Below are 12179 nucleotides of genomic sequence, written 5' to 3' on the forward strand. Positions count from 1 at the left end.
TCAGACGGAAAAGATTTTGAGGCGATCGAGCTCAGCGACGGGAAAAAATATTTTAAAAAGATTTTTAGCTAGTGATTTGTCTTGGTAAATTTTCGGGATGTTACAAGAAGCCGCGCTGCAGCGAGGGCCCGACTACGAGGAGGTGCGGACGGCCGCGGCGGGGCTCGCCCGGTGGCGTGAAGGCGCAGGCAGCCTCAGCTGGGGGTAATTTAAATGAAAGAAGGGCATATAGGACATTCCCTGTAAGATGAGGGATGTCATGGTGGGGAGGTAAACCGATGTGGCTGTTCAGCTCAGCTCAAGGATGGAGATGGTCCAGAAAATAGAAGTTGAGGGACTAATTTGGACCTCATGAAAGTTTGGGGACCAAGTTGACCCGCGGGCAATAATTTGAGGATAAGATTGGCTATTTTGCCTTCTACAAAACTTTGTAACCTGCGTTTAACATTGGATATTTGGATAGGTTGTTTAATATGGTATCTATAGATGAGGTGAATATGCTTATGCTTATAGAGAGCAAACTTACTCTACCTTTGCGGGTGCTTAAGAGCATCTCCACCTGTTTCCGTTTTCCCAATAAATTGTTTATGTTGAGAAGAAATATACTCCAACAGTTTCTCAATACCTCTCATTTTCCCCGGTAATTATTGTGTTGTCCCAATATCTTATCCCAACTCCCCTCAAATAAAGAGAATACTATGGCTCTCCTAATATGTTGTTGTATTGGGTTGAGATTATTGGAGAACTGCAAAAGCATGTCTCCCAATAATCTATGAAAGTGGTATTGGGACATCCCAATAATATATTATTGGAATGTTTATTGGGAGATTGCTGGAGATCGATGCTTATAGAGATTGACCGTACGGAACACTGATTACGGCCGCCCATAAATTAGATTGCTTCGTCAAAACATCAACCAATCGTATGAAAGAGGCACACGTTGGAGGAGATTGAAGATCGAGCTCGAAGTTAAACATCATCCTCAAATAAAAATGAATCATTGCATGTCCAAGTCCGTAGCCCTAACACCCAGCGGCGCAAAAGTGCTAGCTGAACTAGATGAGCAACAGAAATTTGAAACAAATGCAGGCAGCAGCCGAAAGCCAGGGACAACCCTGAAAGTAAATCTAGAATCATATACACTACGGGAGGCTGGCTGTTTGCCGTGTGCCAAAAACACACGGCAAAGGCCTTTTTGCACACGGCAAAGCCTTTGCCGTGTGTTGCACACGGCACACGGCAAACAGACGTCGGGAAAGAGGTCCTTTGCCGTGTGCCATTTATCGGGCACACGGCAAATAATTTGCCGAGTGCTAAAAAGCACTTGGCAAAGAAGTTTTCAGAAAACCGATTTTAAAAATAGAAAACAAAAAAGAATTAATTCGGGGAGGACCCCACTGGCCAGCCACACACCGATTCCATCTAAATTGGAAGTTGTAACATTTTTCGCACACCACGCAGCCGACAAGATTCGAACTCACGACCTCTTCCTCACATATAACCTTCTCTACCACTACACCACACAGTCACTTGTGTCTATACTCTATTTTTTCCCCACATATTATACTAAACCGAGAGTATATTATTTGTTTGAGGCCCTAAACGAATTCAAATTAAAAAGTTGTCAACTACAAAGTTTCATAATTTTTCGAGATCTATAACTTTTATTTTGGCAGTTTTTCTATCTGAGGTCATTTACGAAATTTAAATTTAACTTTGCCGTGTGCTAAGGATGGATCTAAACATCCGAATTCTTAGAACAAATTTGATATTTTAAAATAGATATGCTTAAAATTTTATGCTAATCTTTTTTTATATTATCAAGCATATTATTACACATAAGAATGAAATTTTGTATAAATTTTTTTATGTATTATTTGCTCCCTACAATTAAAAAGGTGAAAAAAGATTCGTATCCGTATCCGATCCGTATTCGAATTTTTATATCTATTATTTGAGAATATATATGATAAATTTGAGGTTTAGGTTTTATGAATCTTTACAAGATCAATGTTAAATACAAGGCTATGAATTTACATAGTAAATTCTATATCTTATTTGACCATAATCGAAGAAAAATGACCAAAAATCTGACATCCGAATAGACATCCGAATCCATCCTTGTGTGCTAGATCTAGGGCACACGGCAAAGTTTGGTTGTTTGCCGTGTGCCTTGATCTGGCACACGGCAAACACTTGCTTTGCCGTGTGTCCTTCATCTGGCACACGGCAAAGCATTTGAAACACTTTATTTTAAATTCAATTTTTGTACCATTCAATTTGTTCTAATATTTTATGTTTGCATAACTTTGTCACAATTTTTACCTTGCCAAAGTGACTCAACAATTCGTATTTGATGATTCTATGAGAAAAAATATATAATCTAATGTGTTTCAAGCTCAAATTCAAATTAATTATTTAATTGCAAAAATAAAATATAATTATTAAACGTCTTCGAAAAATAACCAAAATTTTACGTGATGTAATTTAAATTGTATATTGGTAATATAAAAATTTTTGAAGTCAAATCCAAATTCGATCGTAACTTTCACTCCAAATCTTACTACAACCTTCTCAACTCTTTTATTCTTCTTCGCAGATATTTCCATTTGTAAGCATTGTACATGATAAAATTTTGAAATCCACTCAAATTTTTACCATAGCCTCCACACATGATATCATGAGATATTGCCAAATCTCATAATTTTTAGACTTCATTTGCTTTTTTTAGAATTTTAAAATCATTCGGACACACGTTCATGGTCGTGTTTCCTGTACAAAATGTTCGAAAATTCTTTTCATTTAATGGGTAAGGCCTCAAACTTGGTTAAATAACATGAGTATCATTTTTCACTCATTTTATTCTATTATTTGAATCACTTGCCGCTCAAATTTGACTTGATTCAAAAATTACTTGAAATGCAATTAATTAGTTAAATATAACAAATAAATACAACAAAAATGTATCAAATTTTAATATGGAGTACCACACGTATGTGAAGAGTAGAAAAAGTTTCAAAGTGAGAAGACAAAAAAATTTTTATTGCTTTGCGGTGTGAAAAAAAAGCACGGCAAACCATGACTCTGCGGTGTGTCACAAAAAAACACACGGCAAAGTATTTCTTTGCCGTATGCTAAAAAAAGCACACGGTAAACCATGACTTTGCCGTGTGCTTTAATTTTGCTGTGTGTTTTCTTGAGCACACTCGGCAAAAATCATATTTGCCGTGTGCCCGTGAATTTGCAACTGCAAACTATGATGCACACGGCAAAATCGAAGTTTCCGGTAGTGATACAAGCGCGAGCTTGGTTCCATAAAAAAAATTGCCACATTTTTTAGCAGGAGCGCAGCCGTGCTAATTAGTTGGTACCTCCACGCGCAGCCTTGAGAAGGTCGTTGAGCAACTGAGCACCGCGGGGCAGCTTTCCTCCAGGTGCTTGAACCCTCCGTCTCCAACACGGCGTCAAGGTACCCAGCGATGAACTCCACGCACGTAGCCTTGAGCTGCCAGCAGCGGTGCTGCTCCGCCAACGCCAGCGTGGTCGCCGCCGTGTCCACGGTGATGCCGTCGGAGAGCTTCCACTCGCAGGTCAGCTTCAGCCTCTCGAGCCCGTACCTGTCCGCGCCGGCGAGCAGGTGCTGCGCCATCGCCGCCGCCTCCTCCTCCCCTAGTCGGTCGAGTTCCGGCACGGTGTCGGTGTAGACGAAGCCAAGCAGGGCCCCGAAGGCCGCGGGTTCCATGTCCTCGACCTCGACGCACCGGGAGGACCCCTCCCTCATGCCCCCGAACAGCTCCGCCATGAAAACCGGCGACCTCGAGGCGAGGACGGCCCTGTGCGCGGCGAACGGCTGGCCGGAAACGATGAACGTGACGTCCGCGCCCGTCCCCTCCCGCAGGAGCTCGCGCAGGTGCCGGAGCAGGTCCGGGGACGGCAAGGCCGCCTCCGGGCGGGGATCGTCAGCCACCGTCGCCGTCTGCGGCGGGACTTCTCGGAGCACAGCGATGGCGCACTGCACGGTGTAGGCGTCGTCCTCGAGGTAGCCGGAGGCTTCCAGGTCCTCCCTCGACGTGAGCACTGCGGGGCCGGGCCGGAGTAGTCCCCCGGGCGGTGGAACTTGTGCGCCACGCTCTTCTCCTCGGACGGGCACATCCTGCCGGCCGGGTGGACCAGGCGGCAGGTGAGCTTGGCCTTGACGTCGCCCCCGCGAGGCTCGGAGAGCAGGACGAGCTTGAGCGTCACCGGCCGGTGGCGGCCGGCCCAGTGGTCCTTGGGGCGGAGGTGGATCACCCAGAAGTGGACGCCGACGATCCATCTGCTGGACTTGATGAACTCGCCGTCGCCCATGGCCGTGGTCACCGAATGGCCCTCCACCTTGAGCAGGAGGTTCTTCGAGCGCGCGACCTCGGTGAGGTTCGGCATGGTGGATGACTGGACCTAGATTCTAGTAGAGTACAGTGGCGGAGGAGATGGGCCTCTTGTGATTTTGGTGAAATTGAAGAGTTGGCAGGACGCCGGAGTCCAATTTATGGAGTGGCGCCGTGGCGGCAGGGTTGGTTCGTTGGGGTTCTGTGACTGCGGCACGGGAGGAGGAACACTCGCACGCCATTCGAGATGAAGCGAAGTTCCGATGCATGTTGACCAGCCACCTCGTGAAGAGCGATTTACTAGGGGTGTGTTTAGTTCCCACCAAATTTCCAAATTTTCCATCACATCCATCACTTCTCCTATCACATCGAAACATTAAATATAGTAAATAACCCATACATGGAGTACTAAATGTAGTTAAATAAAAAAAATAATTGCATAGTTTTGATGTACGTTGCGAGACGAATCTTTTGAGCCTAGTTAGGTCATGGTAGGACAATATTTACCACAAACAAACAAAAAGTGCTACAGTGTGCTACAGTGACTGATGTGACTTTTTCTCCCCTTTTCACCTCATCTAAACACAGCCTAGCCCGTGTTTGGTTACGGTAGAAAATTTTTCGGCACGTTTTTCGAGAAGAGAATCTCGTATGCATGGAGTACTAAATGAAGGCTATTTGCAAAACCTTTTCAGGGACGGGTGTAACTTTTCGCGATGAATCTAATGACGGTAATTAATTAATGATTTGCTACAGTGAGGCTACAGTGTCCAACCTCTAATCACGCGGTCAAAGGCCTCATTAGATTCGTCTCGCGATTTACACGGGGAGTTGTGGAGGTGGTTTTGTAATTAGGCTTCATTTGATACTCTAAATCAGTGGTCAAAAGTTCTACAGTAGTTTTATGTTTTTTAACCAAACACGGCCCTAGTACTAGCTTCCGACGTTCCAACTTCTCTCAATTTTTTTCCGTGTCAGCAGAGATTTGTTCCCCTCAAAAATTTACTTGTGCTTAAAAGAATTTGTTTTAGCTTTCATCGTTTTCCGTAACACAGAGAGAAGATTGACTCCATTCAGGGCCGCGTTTGGTAGACGTCAAAGTTAAAATTACATAAAAAACGAATGTCCACGTGAAATACTAAATGAAGTCTATTTGTAAATTTTTTTTAGGGATGGGTGTAATTTTTCGAGATGAATCTAATGACGATAATTAATTGATAATTTGCTACAGTGATGCTACAGTACCATCCTCTATGCGGTCAAAGGCCTCATTAGATTGGTTTCGCGAATTTACCAGGGGTCCTGTAGGTGGTTTTGTAATTATATTTTATTTAATATTCTCAATTAGTGGTCAAAAGTGTAAAAAAATTTCGCGAATTTTTTTTAGCCCAAACCAAACACGGCCCAGGTTTACTTCTTCTTGCTCGGGGCCTGCAGCCCAAGGAGAAAACTTTGGCCTTGTTTGGTTCCATTTCTAGAATGCGTCTTCTAGGAACTGCATGAAGAGCTAAATAAAATCTATTTGCAAAATTTGTTTAGGGATGGGTGTAATTTTTCACGAACAATCTAATTATGGTAATTAATTCATAATTAACTACAGTGATGCTACAATAATTATTCTCTAATCACGTGATTAAAGACGTCACTAGATTCGTCAGGATTCCTAACACAGGGTTCTGAAGTTGGTTTTGTAAATTGCCTATATTTAATATAATAATTAGTGGTCAAAATATTACTATTCCTGGAACTCTAGGAAACCAAACAAGGCCTAACTATGTGAATGTAAACCTAACTATAAAATGCAAGGTGTACCTTCGACAATGAGTCAATGAGGCCAAAACTGATATCAGAAGCAAAAATCATGTGAATTATGATAGATTTCAGTAATTCAGTTATTCAATAGGTCAGTATGTAGTAAATGTGCTTTTGCATGAAACTGTTCTTAGATTTTATTCTCATTATTTTTCTATGAATCGCCAACGTTTGAATCCTCCTATGTTTCTACTTATATCCAAACTTCTTGTTCAAGGATAAACTTAACCAGTGGCTCGATCAGTTGTGTGAATGAGATAGATTATAGTGCTTTAATTAAGCGTTATGAAATTTATAAGTTCCAATTTGATCAAATCATTTGATGAGGATTTAGAGTAAACCATGTATTATTTCAGCCAATTCCCCGGAGGCAGGTAATAACCTGGTAATAATAAAAACAAATGAATCCATAGGGTGTGACCCGAAGTGGCGAATATTTCCGTATTGCAACAATTGAGCAACAGCCATTTCCATGTTGAAACAATGGAGCGAGAGGGCCGGACGTGATAAAGATAGCTTCCGAATGATGATGCTGGCTTTTCGCCTGTTCATATAAGAACATCAATCAAGTAATAGCTTTTATTCTCTCCAGGATCTCACACTTTCCATGAAATAATTAGGGGAACCACATTACATTTTGTGGTTCCAAAATTTCTGAACATGAGATCGAGCTTATGAAAGCATCTAGGCCCCTAATGGGTTTTGGAGTGTTGATTGACAACACGATTAAATGACTAACTTATTTGCATGAGATCATGAACATGAATTTAATTGAGAAATTAGTATTAAATAAGATGATTTATGTATTCCAAGCAAGTGTGTTTATCCCATTGGCATTATAAGTACGTGACAAGCAAAACAAGAAAGGAAAAAATAGAGCAAGGTATTCATGACTGATATGAAGGCTTTAATATTTGCTAAAGGCTTGTTCAACTTATGATGGGATTCAAAGTGACAAATAAAGATTTTGTGAATGAGACACGATATGCTTGTGCATAGTCTCAAGTTTGGAAGAACTTGTCATAAATGGTGATTAACAAAAGAAGCATGCAAGGCAAAAATGAATGAGACATGAGTTTATGTATATATGATGTCTCAAATTGGAAAGCTTGCATATGAGATTGAATTGAGAATTCGAATTGATAAAAAAGATTTCATGCATGACATAAATCAATATGACTTCAAGATGGACGGCTAGGATAAAGATAGAAGACTGAGAGGCATGTTTCAAGGGGCTACGCAAGCAACGGCTTGGCATGAGCAAGGAAACCGAAATGGGTAAAAGGCCGGAGATTCTAGAGTCATGGAGAGCTCTATGTTGAGAAGTGTCATTATTTGATTGAAGAAGGTGACTTGTGAATCAATGATGGATATCCGTTCCTATGCAATTGATGATTCAAAGTCACTAGCTCAAAGCGGGTATGCTCAAAGAATTGAAGATGTTGATGCCCTCACGGTATTGATCGAAGAAAGGTCGGCATGATCATAATGCGAAGCTCAAGTGAGGATTGTGATAATTATATATTTCATTTATGCACTTGAGTATAAGTACACCATACTATTAAGAGGGATGCAACATCAGTGGGTTTAGACAACACCAAAAAATACTCATAGATGTCCCTAGAGAGAGTAGCCGGAGAGAGAGCTAACACTGCAAAAATCAGAGAGGGACACCGGTCTGACCGGTCTGGGCAGGCAAAGCCACCAACGGCTAGTTTATTTGAACCGACCGGTCTGGGGTACCGGTCTGACCGGTCTGGTACTGACAGGGCAATGGCTAGTTTTGTGAGAGGGGGTATTTATACCCCATGACTTCACCCATTCAGGAGTGCTGATGCTATTCCATTCAAAACACATTTGAGAGCCTTGTGAGCACTTGGAGAGTCCTCCCCAACATCTCTTTGTGAGAGTTGCTTGATTCAAGTTGAATCTTTGAGTTGGGTTGAGTGAATCCAATCCTTGAGAGTCATTTGAGCAAGAGATATAGCCCTAGATTTGAGCACTTGAGGTTGCGTCGGCCAACATGATTGAAGCATTTGTTACTCTTGGAGCATTAGCTCCTAGATGGCTAGGTGTCGCCGGCTAGCTCCCAAGATTGTGGTGAGCAGCGGCAAATTTGTTGTAGCAGCGATTGTGTGCCACGATGGCGCATGATCATATAGTGGAGAGAGGAGACAGCTTGACCTTGCGGTCACCATAAACTTTCTCAACGGAGACTAAGATTCAAACATGGTGCACGGGGTGAATCTGAACTTTGGTATGCATCATCTTAATTCGGTTTGTTTTACATACCTTGCATTATAGTCTTTGAATTGAATTGTGATTCCGCTCGATCTACTTGGGTGTACTCTACTTGTGTGCAGGGAGCTAATCATATTGTTAGAAATACTCTACAATATACACTCCAAATTTTGTATAGATTCAAGCTCGAGAAGGAGGTTTCTCCTTGTTGTGGCATGTCTGCCTGATCAGACCGGTCTAGGCAGTGTTAGCAGGGTTAAGTGTTGAAATTTGAAGAAAAGTCTATTCATTTCACCCCTTTAGTTTTACGACATCGTGTGATCAAGATTCTTTCAGCTTAATCTTCATCAACAGCCACACAATTTTGCCAAACATCTTGAGAGAGAAGCACATCTCAACAATTAATCAGCTACGTTTGGCTTTGCCATAATGTACTACAACATGCAGCCTACTGATCATATCACATGATGATCGAGCAATGTTTGTTCCCCTTGAAGAATTACGTGTTGGAAAAAAAATAACGTTCGGGCAAAAACTAAATAAGATTCTTAGTATGCACACAAGACTAAAAATCAATCATGAGCCAATTCCATTAGAATCAAATAGTGATATAGCGGTGCTTTCCAATGGACAAATGAACCAAAACAAAAGGATTATTCATTTATTCTGCGGCACGAATGGTCACTGCAAGTCTGCAAGTACGTGTACCACAACGGGAATCGGCTCTTTTTGGCAAAGGGCAAAATACTCACGGTAAATCTTTTGCCGTGTGTTACACACGGCAAATAGGCGTCGGCAAAGAGGCCCTTTATCGTGTGCCATTTATCTGGCATACGGCGAAGAGTTTGCCGAGTGCCAAAAAAACACACGGCAAATTTTTTTTCCAGAAAACTGATTTTAAAAATGGGAAACAAAAAAAATTTAATTCGTGAAGGACCCCACCGGTCAGCCACCTGCCCATTCCACCAAAGTCGTGAATCACAATTGTTTTTGTGCACATTGCGTCCGGTTGGTTTCGAACCCGCTACCTCGCCCTCACATCTAACCTTGTCTACCACTACACCACACACTCAGTTTTGTCTATACTTCATTTTCTTTCCCAATATACTATACCAAACCGAGTCTAAATTGCTTGTTTGATACCCTAAACGAATTCAAATTAAAAAGTTGTCAACTACAAAGTTTCATAACTTTTCGAGATCTACAACTTTCGTTTTGGAAGTTTCTCCATCCAAGATCATTTACGAAATTTAATGTTCATTTTGACATGTGCCAGATCTGGGGCACACGACAAATAGTGCTTTGCCGTGTGCCTTGATCTAGCACACGGCAAAACTATTTTTTTATTTTTTGTTTCCTTCTTTTTTTGTTCTTTTTGTTTTCTTTTTTTTATTCTTCTAAATTGATTACCATGCACTTTGAATATAACTTATCAAATTTAGTCAACTATATGTACTTAATTTTTCTACTCATATTATTGCTTTATTTTATGGAGTTATAGATCAAAATTCAATTTATATAAATTCTATAATTGCACTTGATACATTAAAATTATCAAATGGTTCCAAAAAACTACCAAAATTTTACACGAAACAATATATATGTCTCTTGGCTATAGAAAATTTTTTGAAGTCAAACTCAAATTTGATCGTCACTTCCACTCCAAACCTAACCGCATCCTTCTCAACTCTCTGATTCTTCTGCGCAGATGTTTCCATTTATAAGCATCGTACGTGACAAAATTACAAAACCCACTCAAATTTTTACCACAGCCTCCACATATGATATCATGAGATATTGACAAATCTCATAATTTTCAGACTTCAATTGATTTTTTTAGAATTTTAAAATCATTCGAACACACGTTTGTGGTCGTATTTCTAGACAAGATGTTTGCAATTTCTTTTCATTTGATAGGTAAGGCCTCAAACTATGTTAAATAACATGAATATCATTTTTTTAATTAATTTATTTTATTATTTGAATCACTTGTGGTTTAATTTGACTTGATTCAAAAAATAGCTTGAAATAAAGTTAATTAGTTAAATATAACAAATAAATACAAAAATATATCAAATTTTAACATGGAGTATCACATGTTGTATGTGAAGAGTAGAAAAAATTTCGAGGTGAGAAAACAAAAAAATTATTACTTTACCGTGTGCCAAAATAAAACACACAGTAAAATCTTGCTTTGCCGTGTGTCAAAAAAAACACACGGCAAAGTATTTCTTTGCCGTGTGTCAAAAAAAACACACGGCAAAGGATGACTTTGCCGTGTACTTTAGTTTTGCTGTGTATTTTTTTAAGCACACCCGGCAAAATTTATGTTTGCCGTGTGCCGTGAACTTGCACACGTCAAACTTTGGTGCACACGGCAAAAGTGAGATTTCCGGTAGTGATATATGTACAATATAATATAGAATGTTGTAGCTGCCGCCGCCGTGGTCCATGCATGTGTGCCGTCGTCGTCCCTAGTTGACGACGCGGCAGTTCCTCCTGACCTCGCCGTTGGCCGCGCGGTCTTGATCTCGATGGCGGCCATCTTCACCATCGCCCTGGCGAAGTTCCTCTCCCACCTCCCGCGGACGGTCGCGTTCTCGACCACCTTCCTCGCCGTCTCCCCGGACGTCAACAGGGCCGCGTCGGAGTTGAAGAGCACCTTGCACCGCAGCACGTTCTTGTAGTACTGGTTGTCCAGCCTGTTGGGGGTGACAACGTCCTGCGCCACCGTGGGGTCGTTGCCGAAGGTGGGGTTGGCCGGGCACTGCCGCCTGAGCACGGCGGCGAGGCCGCCGTCCATGTCGGACGGCGGCGTGCCGATGCGGTCGGAGAAGGACGAGCAGTGGGAGCGGCCGATGGTGTGGGCCCCGGAGAGCACGACGAGGTCGTCGGCGTCGAGGCCCTTGGCCCGGAAGCTGCCGACGAGCTCGGAGAGGTTGAAGGACGGCAGGGGCGGGGGCAGGAAGGCGAGCGTCTCGTTCTCGAGCGACACGCGGCCGTCGAGGCGGCCCCCCGGGAGCCCGTAGCTGACCCTGCGGCCGCTGAGGAAGAATGCGGCGTCGCGGCCGGCGAACTGGACGACGTCGGCGCAGGAGACGACGCCGGGGCAGGCCCGCTCGAGCGCCGCCTTGGCCGCGTCGATCACCTCGAAGCCGCGCAGGCTGGGGAAGTTGGGCGGGCCCAGCTTCTCCGGCCGCGGGTTCGCCGGCGTCGGGTCGAGCAGCACGGACGCGTTGCAGCCCTGGACGAAGCAGTCGTGGAAGGCGAGGCGGATGAGGCCGGCGCCGACGACGTTCCGGACGATGAACTCCGCCGGGGGGCACCGCCGGTTGTAGTAGCCGTACTTTGAGCCCGTGGCAGGACGTCGTGGCGGCCAGGAGCAGCACGCACGAGACCAAGATCGCCGCCACCCTAGCCATCCCGGCCGTTTGCTCCGAGGCGTTGTTGGGATTTGTGAAGTGGAAGCTGGGGCTCGAGTGCTTCCCATCCTTTGCTCTGCAAGTCTATTTGTACTGCACCCAAGCGGCACGCAGCCAAACGGACAGACAGGCCGGTTGGTCTCGCGATTCTTTAATCCGGAGTGTGGCATGTTCTCTCCAGCCCGAGGATGCTTTTTGGACAACAACATGTGCTTACATGCAGGAACAACTCAGCATCCGAGCGCTGACTCCGTGGTGGCTCGATCATGTATTCATGTGGGCTTCTCAAATAGACTACTGGATTTGCAATTGGTGAGGGATGTTTGCTTCTGCCACA

At 43.3% G+C, this 12179-nt stretch overlaps 2 pseudogenes; both read right to left on the bottom strand.

Moving 5' to 3' along the window:
- Positions 1-3360: 3360 nt before the first annotated feature.
- Positions 3361-4422, bottom strand: LOC120659157 (annotated as a pseudogene).
- Positions 4423-10894: 6472 nt separating this feature from the next.
- Positions 10895-11882, bottom strand: LOC120658748 (annotated as a pseudogene).
- Between the last annotated feature and the right edge of the window lie 297 nt (positions 11883-12179).

The sequence above is a fragment of the Panicum virgatum genome, chromosome 2N, assembly GCF_016808335.1.
Source record: "Panicum virgatum strain AP13 chromosome 2N, P.virgatum_v5, whole genome shotgun sequence".
In the NCBI taxonomy this organism is placed as follows: Eukaryota; Viridiplantae; Streptophyta; class Magnoliopsida; order Poales; family Poaceae; genus Panicum; species Panicum virgatum.